Source organism: Stegostoma tigrinum, unplaced genomic scaffold (genome assembly GCF_030684315.1).
Source record: "Stegostoma tigrinum isolate sSteTig4 unplaced genomic scaffold, sSteTig4.hap1 scaffold_233, whole genome shotgun sequence".
In the NCBI taxonomy this organism is placed as follows: domain Eukaryota; kingdom Metazoa; phylum Chordata; class Chondrichthyes; order Orectolobiformes; family Stegostomatidae; genus Stegostoma; species Stegostoma tigrinum.
Genome location: NW_026728167.1, coordinates 243,916 through 263,719, shown reverse-complemented (window position 1 = coordinate 263,719; position 19,804 = coordinate 243,916). Strand labels below are relative to the sequence as shown.

Genomic DNA, 19,804 nt, shown 5'->3' with positions numbered 1-19,804 from the left:
TACCAACGCACCATGGATCAATCTCATGTGACTTAATCTACTGGAACCACCTACAATGAGGTAGCTTGTCAAATATTTCCGTAGAGTACATGCAGACAACATCCACTGCGCTGCCTTCAATCAGCTTCGTGACTTCAAAAAAAAACACAAGCCAGTTTGTGAGACATGACCTCTTCTGCAGGAAGCCACGTTGCATGTTATCCACATGAACTTTAGCAAGGCCTTTGACAAGGTTCCTCGTGGCAGGCTGATACAGAAGTCTAAGTGACCTTGGTTACACCATGAGTTGGGTACAGAACTGGCTTTGTCATAGAAGATGAAGAGTAGCTATAGATCTGAAACCAGTGCTTTTCTGTAGGAATCAGACCGCTGTCGTTAACATATTTATTATAAAAAATATTTGGAGGAGAACATAGGTGATCAAATTAGTAAATATGTGAATAACAGATCTGTGGAGCTGTGAGTAGTGAGGAGGAATGCTAGATGATACAGCAGGATATAGATTGACTGGAGACTTGTATGGAAAAATGGCAGGTGGCATTTAATCCAGACAAATGTGACGTGATACATTTTGGAAGGTCTAATGAAGGAGGGAAGTGCACAGTAAATGGTAGAATTCTGAGAAGCACAATCATAGAGCAGTATCTAGGTCTACAGGTTCACAGTTCCCTGAAAATGACAAGTCTAGTGGAGAAGATGGTCAGGGCAAAGTGTATAAAAACTGGTCATGTTGCAGCTCGCTAGAACTTCAGTGAGGCTACATCTGCAATGTTGTGTACAATTCTGCTCACCAAACCACCACAAGGATGATCAGCTTTGCAAAGGGTACAGAAACAGGTTACCAGGATGTCACCTTGTTTGGAGGATATTAGTTATGAGGAGATGTTGGATAAAATTGGTTTATTTTCTTTTGAACATCAGAGGCTGAGGGGCAACCCGGTAGAAATTTACAAAACTGGGAGAGACATGGATAGTTGGAGTCTAGAGTAGAAATGACAGTTTGTGTAGGGGACATAAGTTTAAAGTAATAGGGAAAAATGTAAAGGAAGTGTGAAAAGTAAGTTTTTACACACAGGACAGTATGTGCCTAGAATGCATTGCCAGAGGAAGTGGGATAAGCAGGTACAATCACAATGCTTAAAAGACATCTTGATGGATTTGTGAATTGGCAGGGAATAGAGAGATACAAACTGTGCAGGGGAAAGAAAGAGATTTCATGATTAGAAAATCATGCGTTAATGGAGGCTTGTGGGCTAAAGGGACTATTCCTGTTCTGTAGTGTTATTTGAGACCTCAGTTTTTCAAATACAGACTGGAATATTGGTAGAGTAAGAGGCAGCAAGGGTAAGTTTTCCTGGATTGTATGCACGATAAATTTCCGAAAACAGTGCATTCAGTTCAAAAAGAAAGAGCGCTCGTTTGGTCCTACTTCTTGGGAATGATGGGAGCCAAGTAGATCAAGTGTCAGTGTCAGACCATTCAGGAGACCATGATCACGTGTAGGAAGGTACAGAATAATGTCAGATAATAACCAGCATTAATTCAGAATGAGAAAACTCAATTGATGGAAAGTTGTCTTCAAGGGCAAGGTCAAAGCTGGACAGCAATGACTGGAGTGACAGGTTGATGGGACAAAGTATAAATAATAATAAGGGCTACTTTCAAAGAGAAGATGGCTCAAGTACACTCAAAAAGGAAAGGAAGGGCAAACATTCAGGGCTGCTTGTATGACAATTAGAATTTAAGATAAGATTTAAAAAAAACACTTATGATAGGTGTCAAGGAGAAAAGTCCAAATTGACAGTCACAAGGAATACAGAAGGTCCAGAAGTTGGGGCAAGCAGATGAAAAAGCACACAAGGAAGGGAGACAGTTAGGAGAAAAGGTTGGCAGCCAGTTGAGAGGGGCTGGTAACACACTGGCGAAAACAATGTAGGAGAGAAACATGCAGATTCTGGGCTCAGACACAGGGCAAAATTTAGGAGCCCTTTGGCCTTATCGGAAGCAGCAGAGGCAGTGGATCGATTGCCACCATGAGTGAGACAATGAAGCTCTTTGAGCTCCTCAGTTGTTGTTGTAGGTGAGGATGGAGGATACATGGGGGAGGGGGAAGAAATGTTCAATGAGAACAAACTTGTATTAGAGATATCATTAAAAAATAAACATACTGCAGGTCACACAGAAAGCTGATTTGGCTCTTATGCTAAATATAAAGACTGAGAACTGGAGTTATAAACCAGTGGAAACAGATTCCATTGAAATGGTTCAGTACTGACTGTGATTGAAAGCAAAATCCAAACATCCAATAGCTACCTACAAACTCACTTCTGTGTCAGCAAATGAGATAAATGAGTGAATCCCTTCCCACCCTCAGAGCAGACGAATGGCCTCTCTCCAGCGTGAACTCGCTGGCGTATATTGAGGCTAGTTGATCACCTGAACACATGTCTGCAAAAAACACACAAATAGTCTCTCAGCAGTGTGAACATATTGATGATTCATCAGTTGCCCAGAACATTTAAAGCACTTCCCACAGTTTGGACATTTAAAAGGTCTCTCGTCAGTGTGAGCAGCTTGTATGCCAGGACTGTGGTTCACCAAGTGAATCCCTCCCCACAATCAAGGCTTGCATTGTGCCAGTCCTGGTAATTAACTAAAACCGTGTCCACACACACAATACGTGTATGCTTTCTCCTTACATGTTCAAAATCTGATAATGTTCTGTTTACAATAAACTGAGGTGTCCATAAGACCCTGGGATTATGCCTGGTGTCAGTTTCCCTTTGAGTACACTGTGAAATCAATTTAAAACAGAACAATGCAATGAAGAGAGAGTCCACACAAACACCAGGCTGCCTATGCAATCAGCTTGTAATGAATCTGGTAGTTTGATTAGATTAGACTCCCTACAGTGTGGAAACAGGCCCTTTGGCCCAACAAGTCCACACTGCCCCTTGAAGCATCGGACCCAGACCCATCCCCCTATCACCCACACACCCCTGAACACTCCGGGCAAATTAGCATGGCTAATCCACCAATCCACCTAGCCTGCACATCTTTGGACTGTGGGAGGAAACCGGAACACCTGGAGTAAACCCACACAGCCATGGGGAGAATGTGCAAACTCCGCTCAGACAGTTGCCCGAAGCTGGAATCGAACCCGGGTCCCTGGCGCTGTGAGGCTGCAGTGCTAACTACTGAGCCACCGTGCCACCCCGTAGGATTAATGACACACTATTTTAAAAAAAGTGACCACAAAAGCCAGTGATTCACTAATGTCGATCAGGGAACAGAAGCTGCCACCTGGTCTGGACTTATACAAGACTCTGGCGTCTTTGTGAGTGGACAGACAAAGAATGTTGAGAAAGAGGTGAAATACAGGTATTGACTAAATCCACATCTCAATCAGGACTTTGACATCATGTCACAAACCCTTAATCTTCACTGTTGTGAATGTCCAGTGTGGAAGATCTATGGAACACCATCACGGTGAGGACCCCCTCCAAGTCACACATCATCCTGACTTGTTTGAATCCAGTGCAGGATGAACAGCAATTTCCTCCAATTAAACACTGAGACAGCTTCTACACTGACTGCAACCTTCTGTCTAGTAACTGTGTGAAGCTGAACCAGACTGTTCACAACTCTGATGAAATACTTCACACTAAGATGAGCTTTCTCCTGCATCATCACCAAACTAACTGTTTCTATCTCAGTAACATCACCTGACTCCATCCACATCTCAGCTCATCTGCTGCTGAAACCCTATCCATTCTTTGTTACTTCTAGATTTAACTACTCTAACACAGACCGGTCCCCCACATTCAACCTTCCTGTAATGTTGGAGTGATTCAAATCTCTGCTGTCTCATTTCGAGTGTTATTGGCCCAAAGTGCATCACAGGTGCTAAAAAGATACATCAACAGATCTGTTAAAAGACTATCCAATTTAGCATCGTGATAGTACCATACAGCATGATAAGTTTTTCTCAAAGTTAGAATGGGACCTACTTTCCACAGGACTATGCAGTGGTTACTCTCACGGATTGCTGTTCTGGATGAATGCTGAGGATGAGACAACATAGGTTTTCCCCTCCCTCTCTCGCACTGTTCTTCCTCATCCCTGTTGTACCATTTTGTTTCTATGTCTCCTGTACACTCAAACATGTCTGTGTAGCTCCTTGAAAAGATAACTTTAATAAAACTTCAAGTATATTCTTTTTTGCTTCATGCAGCAAGTCATATGTGTATTGTCTCCTCTTTTCTTGCACTCGCAAAATCCTGCTGAGAAGAAAATGCCAGTTGCTGAAGGAACATTCGCAACAGTGGGATTCAAACCCACATCAATGAAAAGACTGGAGTCTTAATTCAGCACCTTAGACTGTTCAGCCACAGTAACTGACAAGTCGTGGTCATCCTTATTGTCTTCAATGATGATGTCGCTGCACCAAATTTTAGTCATGGAGCAGGAGAGGCCTCGAGACTGCATTACCATTTCTTAAATCTCTAACAACCTCAACCTCAACACCATTTTTGCCTCAAATCCCTGCAGAGTCTCCAATTTCTCTCAGGTTACCTCTCAAGCTTTTCTCTTCTCAAGAAAAGAACTTCTTGCTGTTTAACAGAAAGTGTGAAAGAAACATAGGAGGTCTGGCAATGAGACAAGTGAAATCATGTTAGTTTCAAGATATTTGCACTATTTCTTTCTCTCCGCAGGAATGGCTTCACTAACATCCTACATAATTGTTAAAAATTGTAACAACTATGTAGCAATTAAAGCTAAAATTCGATCTTCTCTCTTAATCATTTGCAGCACCCACAGAGGACTTTAGACCCATTTCTGTCCTTTTCCATACCCATCCTGAATCGAAAAGAGCGAAAATAACAGACCTGCTGAATTTATCCAGCACATTTTCTGGACATTTTGGGTTTCTAAATTAATTCCCTCAATGTGTCAAATGTCTTAAATGCTTGCTCACAAGGTCTTGGTATCTGCTATTTAAATAGTGCACTGTGAACACTTCAATCATCCATTTTATATGAAACAAGCACACAGTAACTGAACCGTCTTCACGCAAAAATACAAAAATGTATTTCCTTTCTCATCTTTTAAGCCCGTTTGGTTTTTTGTACCATTTAATATGAAGTCTTACAACTGCACCAGAAACCTCTGGTTAAAAAGATTCTGAAAATGTAGTCCGTAACATGAGAATTGGCAAAAGTTGTTGACACACAGAAGAAAGAAAATGTTGTGTGAGATTCAGCAAATAAAGGAACATTTCTTAGACTGTAGCTGAAAAAAATTGGTTTATTGAAACAGACTTTTTCACCATTCGACCGAGTGACTGGAGTTATACAGGGCACTTAAAGATGAGGGCAACAACATCACAAAATTAATTTTGAATGTTAAATCCTGGAGCAAGTACTGAAAATGGATTGCAATGTGAATGAGAAGAATACATTGGAACCTTGGGATTTTCTAAAGCAGTTACCTTTTACTTCCTTGGACTGCAGCGGCGTCAGTGAAAAACCCATTTGTCACCTTATAAAGCAGGATTTGAACATTGACTGTGGAAGGCCAAGTTAACTCAGTTGTTGGAACATACGCTGTTTAAGTGCAGAGTTGTGAGTACGAGCCCAACACTGGGCACCACCTGTTTATTTAGTATTTTCCCTTTGCAAATTCCCTTCCTCCAGCTATTCTTGATGACCCTTACATCCCATGAATCAGCTTAGCGAATCTCTTTTGCACCGCATTCAACGCCAGCATATCCTTTCTTAAATACGAGTAGCTAAACCAATATGGCTTCACCAACATCCAATACAGTTGTTACAAGATGTCCCGATCCTCAAAACACTAACACCTCGCAGTTAAGGCCAAAATTCCATTTACTTTCTTCATAACTTCAGCATCAGTTTAGGACTTTAGACCCATCCTTGCCCTTTTCCACACAAATCCTGAATCGAATAGTTATAATAACTGCCTGCAAAATGCTATCCCACTGAAACTTCAACCACTTGCTCAACTTTGTAACCTAAAGTCAAGTCCAGGACCTTCCCCTTCCTTGTTGGGACTTCTACTTAATGGCTGAAAAAATGCTCTCCTGGATGTATTTTAAAAATTCTGATAAATCCTTCACATTATGACGACTCCATTAATGTTGAGGAAGTTGAAAGTCTCTGCTACCATAATCCTGCTACTTCTACACTTTCTCAAAATCTGTCTCCTTATTTATTTAAAGGGGTTTTCAAAAATGTCACCTGTCCTTATTGCTGTATAGATTCCCGAAGCAAAATAACAATATCTCCTCCTCCTTTAACACCTCCACTGCCTTGCATGAAGGCCCTGTATCCTGGAATACTGAGCTGCTAACCATGTCCAAGTGACAGCAATGGCTTTATGACCCCACTAATTTGTATCCTCAAATCATCTGCCTTATTCATCTGACTCCAAGCATTAAATACCATTCACCCTTGGCAAACTCGCTTATATCTTAATTGCCCAATGACAATGCCTTCCAGACTCTCTTGTTTCTTCTCTTTTTGGCCATTATTATTTTGAACATTCTCTGGATTTCAGCCCACTGCTAAACTTTTTACATGACCCCCAACAGTACTGGAAACCCACCCCCACCCCCCACAAGGATGCAGTTCCCATTCCAGTTTAGGTGTAACCACTGTGTGTAATTCTACTCTTCCTGCTGAAGGACGGATGTTGTAAAACTGCAAAAGGTTCAGAAAAGAATTGTAATGGTTATTATTGTAATAGTGTACCATTAATACACTAAGTTGCAAGCATTTTGGGATGACTCGGTTCCCAGTTGCTCATATGAAATGTACTGACTGTCATTGAGTGAAAAATAAAAACCACAGGTTCCTCGCACTTGTTGGAGGTGAGGATAGAGGAGATAGGCTCTCCATCTCCCCTTTCAAAATAAATTAGTCTGCTTTTGAAATAAAGATCGAATGCACAGTAGTTTTAATAAAATTTATATCATTTTTTCTCCCAACTAGGTAACCAGACATGTGGTGTTTTCAAACATCATGAGAAACAAGCCCAGATAACATGACTTGGATACAGATAATACGAGCAACAAAAATTCCTACAGATTCTTGGGAACTCATTGGTGGTTAACCACAGTGGCTCAGCGGTTAGCACTGCTGCCTCACAGTGCCAGAGACCTGGATTTGATTCCACCCTTGGGCAACCGAGCATGTGGTTGTTGGCATATTCTCCCTGTGGCTGCGTGGGTTTCCTCTCGGTGCTCTGGTTTCCTCCCATGTGCTGGTTAGTGGATTCGCCAAGCTAAATTGCCCAGAGTGTTCAGTGATGCATACATTTGGTGGGCTACGGGGAGATGTGTCTGGGTGGGATGCTCTGAGGTTTTGTGTGGAATTCTTGGGCCGAAGGGCCTGTTTCCATACTGTAGGAATACTCCGAATTCTATGAAAACCCGTCCTAATGAACTAGGGAATCCCTTTTCACACACTGTGTGGGTGGATTGTCTTTACCCAGTGTGAATGTGTTGATATACAGCAATAAAACGTTATCATTTTCAAAACCTACTCTACAGTTACGTATTTGTTATTGAGATTAATGCGAAAGGATTAATAAATTAAACGCCATTTATTTCAATGCCAGAGGCCTAACAGCTAAGGCAGAGGAACTCAGGGCAAGATTGGAAACATGAAACTGGGTTATCATTGCAATTACAGAGGCAAGGCTCAAAGATGGACAGGGCTGCCAGCTTAATGTTCTAAGATATAGTTCCTATAGAAAGGATAGAAAGTCGAAGGGGGAGGGGGAAGCAAAGCAAGAGAGGAGGGAAAAGTGGCATTTTTGAGCAAGGATAACATTATGGCGTTACTTAGGCAGGATATATCTGAGAATACATCCAGGGAAGTTATTTGGGTGAAACTGAGAAATAAGAAAGGGATGATCACCTTATTGGGATTATACTATAGCCACCCCCAATAGTCAGCAGGAATCTGACAAATAATTTTGAAAGAGGTTATCTGTAAGAATAACAGGGTGGTGATGGAAGGGATTTTAACTTTCCAAACAGACTGGGAATTCCATGGTCTAAAAGGCTTGGATGGAGCGGAGTTTGCTGAGAGTGTACAGGAAAATGTTCTGATTCAGTATGTGATGTACCGACTACAGAAGGTGCAAAACTTGACCTGCTCTTGGCAAATAAAGCAGGACAGGTGACTAGGGTATCAGCAGGGGAGGACTTTGGGGCCAGTGACCATAATTCTATTAGTTTTAAAATAGTGATGGAAAAGAGTAGACCGGATCTGAAAGTTAAAGCTCTATATTGGGGGAAGGCCAATTTTAATGGTATTACACAAGAGCTTTCAAAAGTTGATTGGGGCAGATGTTTGCAGGTAAAAAAGAAAGGTTAGAAAGTGGGAAGCCTTCAAAAAAAAGAGATAACGAGAGTTCAGGGACAGTATACTCCTGTTCGGGTGAAGGACAATGCTGGTAGGTATAGGGAATTCTGGATGACTAGAGAAATCAAGGTTTTGGTCAAGAAAAAGGAGGAAGGACAAGTCAGGTATAGACAGCAGAGATTGAGTGAATGCTTACAAGAGTATAATGACAATAGTATACTTAAGAGGGAAATTAGTAGGGCAAAAAGGGAACATGAGGTAACTTAGGCAAATAGTATTAAGGAAAATCCAGTGGGATTCTACAAATAGATTAAGAACAAAAAGGATAACTATGGGGAGATAGGGCCCCTTAAAAAGCAGCAATGCCTCCTATGTGTGGAATTGCAAGAAATGGGGAATATAATAAAACAAGTATTATGCATCAGTATTTACTACAGAAAAGGATATGGAAGATATAGACTGTGGGGAAATAAATAGCAACATCGTGAAAATTATCCATATTACAGAGGTAGTGATGCTTTAAACGCATAAAAGCGGATAAATTCCTGGGACCTGATCAGGCGTATCCGAGAACTCGGAGGGAAGCTAGGCAAGTGATTGCTGGGCCCCTTGCTGAGATATTTGTGTCATCGATATCCACAGGTGAGGGACCAGAAGTTGGCTAATGTGGTGCCACTATTTAAGAAAGGTGGTAAGGAAAAGCCAGGGAACTATAGGCCAGTGAGCCTGATATTAGTGGTGGGAAAGTCGTTCTAGGAATCCTGAGGGATAGTACTTGAAATATTTGGAAAGGGAGGGACTGATTAGGGATAATCAACATGGCTGTGTGTGTAGGAAATCATGTCTCACTGACTTGATTTTTTTTTGATGGAGGAACAAAGAGGATTGAATAGCGCAAAGAGGTGGATGTATTCTATATGGATGTCACTAAGGCGTTTGACAAGGTTCCTCATGGTAGACTGATGAGCAAGGTCAGATCACATGGAATACAGAGAGAACCAGTCATTTGGAAACAGATCTGACTTGAAGATAGAAGACGGAGTGCTGGTGGAGGGTTGCTTTGTAGACTGGAGGCCTGTGACCAGTGGTGTGCTGCAAGGATCAGAGCTGGGTCCACTCCATTTTGTCATTTATAAAGATGATTTGGATGTGAATGTACGAGTTATAGCTACTAAGTACCAATCCTTGCAGCATACTGCAGGTCAAACGCCTTTCCAAATGGCCAGCTCTCCCTGGATTCCATGTGATCTAACCTTGTTAATCAGTCGACCATGCGGAATATCGAAAACATCCACCGCTCTGCCATCAATCTTGTTTCTAACTTCTTCAAAAAAACTCAATCAAGTTAGTAAGACATAATTTCCTATGGACAAAGCCATGTCGACTATTCCCCATTCAGTCCACGCTTTCCAAATATATGTAAATCCTATCCCTCAGAATTCCCTCCAACAACTTACCCACAGCTGACGTCAGGCTCACCAAAAGTTTATTGTTCCCTGGTTTTCTGTTACCACCTTTCTTAAACAATGGCACCAGATTAGCCAACCTCCAGTGTAACAGCTCACCTATGACTGTCAATGGTGCAAATATCTGAGCAAGGGGCCCAATTGCAAGCCTAGCTTCCCGCAAAGTTCGAGAATACACCTGAAGAGGTCCTGGGGATTTATCCACCTTTATGGTCTGTAAGGCATCCAGCACCACCTCCTCCACAACATGGAACTTTTCAAGATACACATTCATTTCTCTAAGTTCTTTAGCTTTTGTATCCTTGATCACAGTAAATACTGATGTAAAATACTTTTTTGTATCTCACCCAACTCGTGCATTCCCACACATAGGCGGTCTTACTGTGCTTTTAAGGAGCATAGTAGTGTCAAAATTGGCCTTAGTCTCATTTAAAACTTTGACTCTTAGACCAAAGTCTATCCTTTTCCATAATTATTTTAAAACTAATAGAGATACAATCATAGGCCCCAAAATATTCTCGCCCCTGCTGACCCCTCAGTCACCTGCCCTACCTTATTTCCCAAGAGAAGATCAAGTTTTGAGCAGGGACTAATGACACCAGTACAAACAGCCCAAAGATCAAAGTTCATTCCTTGATTTAAGGGCAAAATCCTTCAAATGTGGTTGTGGTGAACTTGCTGGTGTGTTAACAGTTGGGATGATTGAGTGAATCCCTTTCCACACATAGAACAAGTGAATGGTCTGTCCCCAGAGTGAACTCGCTGGTGTCTCAGCAGGTTGGTTGAGTGAGCGAGCAAATCCCTTCCCATACTCGGAACATGTGAACAGTCTCTCCCCACTGTGAACTCGGTGTTTCAGCAGGTTGCTTGACTGAGTGAATCCCAGCCCACAATCAGAGCAAATGAACGGTTTCTCCCCAGTGTGACTGCGTTGGTGCATTTCCAGCTGGGATGGGTAAATAAATCCCTTCCCACAATCCCCACATTTCCACAGTCTCTCCCAAGTGTGACTGCGCTGGTGTTTGGGCATTTCAGATGAATCTTCAAAGACTCTTCGACACACAGACAATACGCATTTCTCCCTGGTGTGAACAGTGCTTCTTCCTTTAATGTTCAAAATCCTGAGATAATTAGGTTATGACAAACAGATTGAGTGTCAGATCTGGATGTGGTTTTGTTTGATTTCTCTGAATGCAATCAAAATTTCAAACTGAAGAAAAAAAAGAAAAGTAGAGAGAGAGAGAGAGAGAGAAACCAGAAGAACACACACAAAGATTGTGAAACTCAGAAATTAATCTGGTCAATTGTGGATGCAACACTGAGGGGCACTGCTGGATTATCAGTAAAACTGAACTGGTTCATTTAATGTCCTTCAGGGAAAGGAAACAGTCAGCGTTTGCCCAAAACTACAAAAAGAGATAGAGTTTGGACAGACATGAAGGGCAGGCATTTTATACATCTGAAAATGAATCCAATTCCTGTTTTCTCCCCATACCCTCTGATGCTTCTGAAGGACTAAGAATACACAGCAAAATACCCGAAATCTGGAATAAAAACAGAAAAAGATGGAGATACACAGTAGATCTGGCAGCATCTGAAATGTTAATAGATGCAGGAACCATTGCAATCTTGAAGAAGTGTTGAGATGATCATCCACTGCACCATAATATAGGTTACACACCGAGTGCCAGAAAACGGGCCTAGCTTAAATAGGTGCTTGATGGCCAGCACCGATACAATGGGGACAGTGTGTTCAACAATTGTACCCGACTGTCTGACCCCATTTAGTTCCGTGTTTCTCTCCTATTCTCTTTTAGGAAACAGGCAGCAGCAAGTAGTGAAGAATGCAAATGATATTTCGGCCTTCATTGTGACAGGATTCGAGTACAGGAGGAGGGATGTCTTTCTATAAGGGCCTTGGTGAGACCACACCTGCAGTAGTGTGCACCTTTGTTCTCCTTTCCAAAGGAAGGATGGTCTGGCTACTGAATGATCGCAAAGAAGGTTCACCAGACCAATTCCTGGGATCACAGGACTGATGTATGAAAAGAGATTTGATCTTGATTAATCCTTCTTTCTTTTAATCTTTCAGCCACCGACAACATCATGAACTAATTTCACGTCCCATTTGCTGATTTGAGTCTTTTACTGCTAAAGGTATACTTTGGTTCCCATTCCCCTGTCATACGAGTTTAAATCCTCACCAGTGGAACTAGCAAAAGCATCAACAAGAATATCTGTCCCAGCTCTGCCCAGGACAATTGTTCAAGCTTGTGCATGTCCCACCTTCCCCAGAAACAAACAAACAGTCTCAATGCCTCAGGAATCCAAATCTTTTTAAGTTATAGCTCCAGCCATGCACTCATCTCATCTGTCCTCTTATGCTTTTACTAGCATGTGCATTGTAGCAGCTCACACTGTTACGGGATTAGATCACGAAAGGTCCTGTGGGGATATAAAAGAGTCCTGTTGAGAAGGAACATTAGGGAATTTACTTGGGTTTCTGTTAACAGGCAGTTCAAAACACATAAGCATTTTAACAAGAGGCAGTGTTTAAAGGCCCGGTTCAGCCACAATCACAAGTTTGTTACTTAATGAAAAGTAGAAGCAAAAGTCTGATCCTACAGCATTCTGAACTGTTTAGGTAATTGTAACCAGAAATGCAAACAACCAATTAACGTGAAACGGTTAGCTAAATTCCTTGAGCAAATGTTTGTCAGCAATAAAAGCAGCTCACTGCATCATTATGGAAGGCAAAGCAATAAACGGTGTAAACACAACCTCTAAAAGACCAACAACATAGGAAGGGGCAAAGGAAGATTATAAAGAGAGAAGTCAGGGCTGCAGAGAGATAAAACAATTGAAATGTAGATACGGATAATTTGAACAAATTCTTACATCCAAAGATCAACGGAAGAGTGACAAAGATAGATTACAAAATCCAAAGTGAAGATATGGTTAGTGCCTTAGTTATTTGTGAAATCTAAACAAGTTCTGTTTAACAGCTTGGTAAAGTTCTAAAGTGACTGAATTTCACCCTCGGTGGAGTTTGAATAGATGCTCTTTATTAAAACAAGAAAGTAATAATGGAAAGCGCTTAGAGTAGAAAATGAAACTTCACTTTAAAAATCATTTGCAGCATACAAATTGTTGGGGTTGTAAACTGCAGCAGCAAGTCAGAAACACTGTTTGATCTTTTAAGCTGAAGTGACAGAGGGATTTTTCCACAATTTGTCAACTGTATTACAAAATTGTAGTTACTTTATATCAGAGTTGAGTTTAAAAGACTTTATCACAATTCCTAACAATCCACACTACAGTTAGTAGAGAATTTGGAAAAGTTCTTAGTGATAAGCTACTATTTTGGTTTTTGGCAAAAAAATGTGGTGCAGCTGGCAAATGTCTGAGGAGGAATATAACTGCCAAAGCATTGTAAGGTCCCAAAGACAGACGAAGTAGTTTTCGAGCTAACCTCAGGAGATTATAGAAGGGTTTAGGACTGAACATAGTGTTGTCCACGATTGTTTGAACATAGGACATAGAACATTACAGCACAGTACAGGCCCTTCGGCCCTTGATGTTTTGCCGACCTGTCATACCGATCTCAAGCCCGTCTAACCTACACTATTCCATGTACGTCCATATGCTTATCCAATGACACCCTAAATGTACCTAAAGTTGGCAAATCTACTAGCGTTGCAGGCAAAGCGTTCCATTCCCTTACTACTCTCTGAGTAAAGAAACTACCTCTGGCATCTGTCCTATATCTTTCACCCCTCAATTTAAAGCTATGCCCCCTCGTACTCGCCGTCACCATCCTAGGAAAGTGGTTTGCTTACTGGATTGGGTATATTGATTTGGGGTGTGTGGCTAACAATGACAACAATATTGCATGTAAATAACATCTAGCGAATGGAATAAAAATATCACAATCAGCCAGGGAAAGTCTGAATGTCATTGTCCACTCTTCCAATCTGAGCTGTATTTAAGAGGGGAATTAGGCCTCATGTGAAAGCCAGGTTTGGAGTGGACTCTGGCCTCTCCCACACATGTGGTAACAGAGCTCTGAATAAAGGTCACTCGTACAACTGAACACAACACAAACTTCTCCCGACAACAATGTGGCACTGGGTGTAAGCTTGACAATACTATATTTGAGATCTCGTATTTTAGTGTATCTCTTAACTTCCTATCTTCAGCTTTCAGGTCCTCCTCCCTTGGTTTTCCTATGTCACTGGTACAATCGGATGTTCATCCTCCCACTCCAGAATGTCCTGAAGCTGCTCCATGTCATTGCTAATCCTGGCACCAGGGAGGCAACATACCATCCTGGATTCATGTCTCTCTCTATCCCTTACTATTGAATCCCCTGTCTCTACAGTCATATTTATCGTTTCCCTCCCCTTCTATGCAGCGGAGTTACTCCGAGTGCCATGAACCTGACTGATGCTGCTTCCCGAGTGGCCACCCCAACATCCCCCACCTCTCTCCCCCACCCCCAACCCCCCAACCGAACAGTACCCAAAACAGTATATCTATTTGAGGGAGATGACTCTAGCACTTCCTTTCTGAGCCTTTTACTTGTCTGATAGTCACCCATTCTCTTGCTGTCTGTGTAATCTTCACCTGCTGCGTGACCAGTCTGTTGAGAATGCGACCACAACCTTCTCAGTTACCATGGATGCTCCATACTGACTGCACCCACAGCTCAAGCTCTGAAAAGCAGTTAACCAGTAGCTGCAGATGGACACACTTCCTGCACAAATAGCCAATAGGGACACTGGTAATGTCCCAGAGTTTAATGCGGAAAACTGTGAGGTGATTCACATTGGAAGGAGTAACAGGAATACAGAGTACTGGGCTAATGGTAAGATTCTTGATAGTGTGGATGAGCAAAGAGATCTCGGTGTCCATGTACATAGATCCCTGAAAGTGTCCACAAGTTGATAGGGTTGTTAAGAAGGTGTACAATGTGTTCGTTTTTATTGATAGAGGGATTGCGTTTCAGAACCATGAGGTCATATTGCAGCGGTACGAAACTCTGGTGCGGCCGCACTCGGAGTTCTGGTCACCGCATTGCACGAAGGATGTGCAAGCATTGGAAAGGGTGCACAGGAGATTTACCAGAATGTTGCCTGGTATCGAGGGAAGGTCTTATGAGGAAAGGTTGAGGGACTTTAGGCTGTTTTCGTCAGAGAGAAGAAGGTTCAGAGGTGACCTAATAGAGACATACAAGATGATATGAGGATTAGATAGGGTGGGCACTGAGATCCTTTTTCCTCAGATGGAGCTGGCTAGCACGAGGGGATATAGCTTTAGATTGACGGGTCATAGATATCGGACAGATGTCAGAGGTAGGTTCTTTACTCAGGGTAATAAGGGCGTGCAATGCCCTGCCTGCAACAGTAGTAGACTCGCCAAGTTTAAGGGCATTTAAGTGGTCTTTGGATAAACATATGGATGATAATGGAATAGTGTGGGTTAAATGGGCTTCAGTGTGGTTTCACAGGTCGACACAACATCAAGAGCCTATGTTCTATTGTGCAAGAGGAGCACACCACAGATGTGATGTCTTCTGTTATGACTTCTCTCCAGATTAAGCCAGTTTCTGCCTTAAAAAGAATTTAATTAAGCTAGGTCCTCCCCCTTCATTTCAAACATTACTATTATAAACCTAAAGCCCCTAACTTTATTTAAGCTAATATATACTTTAAAAACTGTAAGAAAATTCTTTACGATATCAAATATCAATTGGCTGTTTCCATTAGGACTGAGAGACTTTCTGAACTGCCCAAACTGAGACTGAGCATCACACTCAATCTTTCAGTTTCACTTTCTGTTTCACCCAACTCCAAAGCACTCTCATTTAGCCAAGCAGCACTCACAGTGCAGCCTTTTCATTTTCATTGTCTGCTCACACCCACTCTGATCTCAGCCTCCCATACTGTTTCAATGCAGCTCAATGGAAGCTCAGGGAACAGCATCTTCACGTTAAATGCAATAATTTATAAACCTCAGGAATCAACACAGACTTCAGCAGTTTCAGGATCAATGGAGTTGTCAGGAAATGGAAGATTCCACCTGGAGGGGTGCTGGAATTTGTGCCCATCAGGAATTTTAAAAGGAAGTTTGCAGGTATTCAAGAATGAAAAATGTATAGACTAAAATCATGAAGTGGGCGAATGGGACTAAATATGACAGTTCTTTCAAAGAGACGAGGTGTTGTTTGGACAAATCTACCCCTCTCAGGCCAATATCTCCTTTCTCAGCTGCAGGGTATAGAACTGAACACTTATCCCAGAGGTGATCAAACCAAAAATTTGAATATCCTGCTTTCAAGTTACAAACTTACCAGGAGTATTCTCCCACGCATAGAATGGTTAAACCTCTTTCCTTTCACTGTTAAGTGTCAATGATACTCAGATCCTGATCACTCCGCTTAATGGAGAACTTGCATTGGGATCCTGGTCTGCAAATTATTCTCAATAAATATCCTGTAAAGCAAATCCACAAGAGACAAATAACGGTCAGGCCTGGACAGAAATCCAGAAAACACAAGATTGTCTGGAAAAGGCAAACATTTCTCTTGGTTTCTGTTAGTTATGTATAAATCCTCCTCTTAAAAGCACCCTGCTCCCCCACACAGAAAGATGCAGAGGTAAAATACACCCATTATTAGAGACTGAGGAAGTCAGACATTAATAAATTTGACCAGGGAGCACAAGGGGACTCAGAGCACTTTCAGTGATTTGATCCCAATCATATGAATACTGGGCAAACGGATATGCTTTAATAGATCATAATATTTAAAGCAGGACTTCCTACAGTGAGAGTGCAACAGGTAACATGAAGTTCTAAGCAAGGATTAGCGGATCCGAAACGTTATTTTTTTTCCTTTCACAGATGCTACCAAACCTACTGAGCTTTTCCAGCAACTTTGTTTTTGAACATGCAGTTCTGAACACGTTTTCGACATTTCTCCTCCATTAAATATCTAACGTATAACTTGCAGCAATTTATACTGCCTGAAGCCAGTACTCCGCCAGCGTCAAAGGTCCTTCCCAGGAAATACACGCCGTGTCTCAGTCTGGGAAAGAAGTCCAGAAAAACAAAAACAAAAACAAAAACAAACATTTCTCTTGTCCTAATCTCCCCTCCCAAGCAAGAAAGGCTGCGCTTGCGTTCCACTACAGGTTGCCACCTATAAATATGGCGATCCGGCATGAGTCCCGAAGATCACTGCCCCTAATAAAGATGGTGGCAATTACCTCTGCCTATCGCAGCCTCAGGTCCGTAGCAGTTTTTCCGTTTGCTGCAAAACACGGGACCGGCATGTTAAAATTTGTTTTCTGACATGCATCAACGGCTAATAAAGCCTCTCAGTCAATACCGAAAGTATTTCCCTCCCGTTTTTTTGCAGCTTTCCTTTTTATCCCGTGTACTGTACCTTCGGCAAGCAGCTAACCCTCATTCGCAGAGATATTGCGCCCGCGGACAGAGGCGATCACATGATTTTCACACAGACAAACATCTCACTCGCTCTGATTGGCTGGAGGGTAGGCCGCTGCCATTGGCCCCGCCCCGTGCTCCGATTGAACCAAAGCTGACATCGCTCACAGGGAGATAGCAATAGCTGCAGGTGTTGGAGTCACAGATGACACAGTGTGGAGCTGGAGGAACACAGCGAGCCAGGCACCATCAGAGGAGCAGGAAAGTTGATGGTTCAGGACCCTTCTTCAGAAATGGGGGAGGGGACGGGAACTGAAACATAAACAGAGTGGGGGCTGGGGAAGGTAGGTGGGAAGGTGATAGGTGAGTGCAGGTAGTCAGTGGTGAAGATTTTTCCTGCTGTTCATTACCTCTGTGAGTGATGGTGAGGGTTCATCCCGAGATGGGGAAAAAAAGGGCCATTCCTGATTCTCCTAATGTACGGCAAAACAGCTTGTATTTTATGGAAACTTTTACTCTGTCATTTTCCTCGATGTTTTGGCTGTTTCAGAGACTTGGATAGAGCAGGGTCAGGAATGGATGTTGCAAGTTCCAGGGTTTAGATCTTTCATTAAGGTCAGGGAAGATGGTAAAAGAGGGTGAGGTGTGGCTTTGTTAGCCAAGGACAGTACAACGGTGGCTGAAAGAACTTTTGATGAGGTGGTATGGGCTGAGAGCAGAAACAGGAGAGGAGAGGTCGCACTGCTGGGAGTTTTTTATAGGCCCCTGCAAAGTTCCAGGGATGTGGAAGAGTGGATTGGCAAAATGATTCTGGGCAGGAGTGAAAAGAACAGGGTGGTCATTATGGCAGCTATTAACTTCCCTAACATTGAATGGAAATGCTATAACTCTAGTATGTCGGATGCATCAGTTTTTGTCCAATGTGTGCAGGAGGGTTTCCTGACTCGGTATGTCGAAGGGCCGACGAGAGGGGAGGCCACACTGGATCTGGTACTTGGTAATGAACCAGGCCAGGTGTTTGATTTAGTGGTAGGTGAGCACTTTGGACAGAGTGACCATAATTTGGTTATGTTTACTGTAGCAATGGAAAGGGTTAGGAATATGCCACAGGGCAAGAGTTATAGATGGGGGAAGGGCAATTATAATGTGATTAGGCAAGACTTAGGAGGCATAGAATGGGTTAGCAAAATGCAAGGGATGGGGACAATCGAAATGTGGAGCTGGTTTATGGAACAGATATTGCTGTCCTTAATAAGTATGTCCCTGTCAGGCAGGGAGGGAGCGATAAGGTAAGGGAACTGTGGTTTACAAAAGAAATTGTATCTCTTGTTAAGCAGAAGAGGGAGGCATATGTGACGATGAGACAAGATGATTCAGATGAGGCGATGGAGAGTTACAGATGAGCTAGTAAGGATTTAAAGAGAGAGTTAAGAAGAGCAAGGAAGGGACATGAGCAGACATTGGCAGGTAGAATAAAGGAGAACCCTAAAGCGTTCTATAGGTATGTGAAGAATAAGACGATGTCTCGGGTAGGAATAGGGCCAGTCAAAGACAGAAGTGGGAAGTTGTGTGTGGACCCTGTGGAGATTGGAGAGGTGCTAAATGCTTATTTCTCATCTGTTTTCACTGAGGAACAGGAGAATATTGTAGAGGAGGTGACTGAGTTACGGGCTACTAGAATTGAAAGGATTAAGGTTAGTAAGGAGGAGGTGTGATCAATTCTAGAAGGTGTGAAGTTCGTAAATCCCCTGGGCCAGATGGGATTTTTCCGAGGATTGTCTGGGAAGCCAGATAGGAGGTGGCAGAGTCTTTGGCCTTGATCTTTGAGTCCTCATTATCTACAGGTTCAGTACCAGAGGTCTGGAGGATTGCAAATGTTGTGCCCTTGTTCAAGAAGGGCAGTGGGGCTGACCCAGGTAATTATAGACGTGTGAGCCTTACATCTGTTGTAGGAAACATTTTGGGAAGGATTATAAGAGATAGGATTTATTATCATCTAGCAAGCAACAATTTGATTGGAGATAGTCAGCATGGATTCGTCAAGGGCAGGTTGTGACTCCCAAAACTCATTGAGTTTTTTGAGAAGGTGACCAAGCATGTGGCTGAGGGAAGGGCAGTTGACGTGGTGTACATGGACTTCAGTAAAGCCTTTGATAAGGTTCCACATGGTAGGCTATTGAAGAGAATACAGAGACACGGGATTGAGGGAGATTAAGCAGTTTGGATTGGAAACTGGCGTTCCGTAAGAAGGCAACGAGTGGTGGTTGATGGAAAATATTCAGCCTGGAGTCCAGTTACTAGTGGTGTGCCTCAAGGATTTGTTTTGGGACCACTGCTGTTTGTCATTTTTATAGATGACTTGGACGCAGGCATAGGTGGATGGGTTAGTAAATTTGCAGATGACACTAAAGTCAGTGGAGTGGTGGACAGTGTGGAAGAATGTTGCAGGTTGCAGGGAGACTTGGATAAACTGCAGAATTGGGCTGGAAGGTGGCA

At 42.5% G+C, this 19,804-nt stretch overlaps 1 long non-coding RNA gene across 2 annotated transcripts; it reads right to left on the bottom strand.

Annotated features, from left to right (window-relative positions):
* Nucleotides 1-9,429: 9,429 nt before the first annotated feature.
* LOC132207967 (uncharacterized) lies at nt 9,430-17,410 on the bottom strand. Of its 2 annotated transcripts, none has more exons than XR_009444047.1 (3): nt 17,307-17,410; nt 17,128-17,171; nt 9,430-16,353 (listed from the first exon to the last, which is right to left on the bottom strand). It is a non-coding gene; the product is annotated as an uncharacterized LOC132207967 (long non-coding RNA). The 2 variants fall into 2 exon arrangements; XR_009444046.1 differs by having other exon boundaries at nt 9,430-12,304; nt 16,212-16,353; nt 17,128-17,355.
* Nucleotides 17,411-19,804: the final 2,394 nt, after the last annotated feature.